The 1067-nt window shown below is 27.6% G+C and overlaps 1 protein-coding gene across 2 annotated transcripts in view; it reads left to right on the top strand.

Annotated features, from left to right (window-relative positions):
* The window catches only part of MAB21L3 (mab-21 like 3), a 12814-nt gene that overhangs the window by 6496 nt on the left and 5251 nt on the right, over positions 1-1067 (top strand). The gene's annotated exons all lie outside the window — the stretch shown is intronic.

Genomic DNA, 1067 nt, shown 5'->3' with positions numbered 1-1067 from the left:
TATATCATATGATGTCACTACTATCACTATATATAGTATGATGTCACTACTATCACTATATATCCTATGTCACTACTATCACTATATATCATATGATGTCACTACTATCAATATATATAGTATGTCACTACTATCACTATATATCGTATGATGTCACTACTATCACTATATATCATATGATGTCACTACTATCAATATATATAGTATGTCACTACTATCAATATATATAGTATGTCACTACTATCACTATATATTGTATGATGTCACTACTATCACAATATACATGATATGATGTCACTACTATCACTATATATCATGCAATGTCACTACTATCACTATAAATCATACGATGTCACTACTATCACTATATATCATACAATGTCACTTCTATCACGATATATTATACTATCACTATATATCATGCAATGTCACTACTATCACGATATATCATACGATGGCACTACTATCACTACAAATCATACGATGTCACTACTATCACTATAAATCATACAATGTCACTTCTATCACGATATATTATACTATCACTATATATCATACAATGTCACTTCTATCACGATATATTATACTATCACTACAAATCATACAATGTCACTACTATCACTATAAATCATACAATGTCACTACTATCACTATACACACTGTATGATGTCACAACTAACACTATGTACATCATATGATATCACTACTATCATTATATACATTGTATGATGTCACTATTATCACTATATATTTCATATGATATCACTACTATCACATTACATCATATGATGCCACTACTATCACTATATACATTGTATGATTTCACTACTATCACTATATATATCATATGATGTAACAACTATTACTATATAAATATATATATCATATGATAACCCTACTATCACTATATACATTGTATGTTGTCACTACTATCACTATATTTATTGTATATTGTCAGTACTATCACTATTTAACCTTTGATGTCATTACTATCACTAAATACATTGTATGATGTCACTACTATCACTATACACATCGTATGATGTCACTACTATCAATATATACAT

Source organism: Pyxicephalus adspersus, chromosome 1, assembly GCF_032062135.1.
Source record: "Pyxicephalus adspersus chromosome 1, UCB_Pads_2.0, whole genome shotgun sequence".
In the NCBI taxonomy this organism is placed as follows: domain Eukaryota; kingdom Metazoa; phylum Chordata; class Amphibia; order Anura; family Pyxicephalidae; genus Pyxicephalus; species Pyxicephalus adspersus.
Note: the sequence above shows the minus strand (reverse complement) of the source record. Positions and strands in the feature narration are given on the sequence as shown.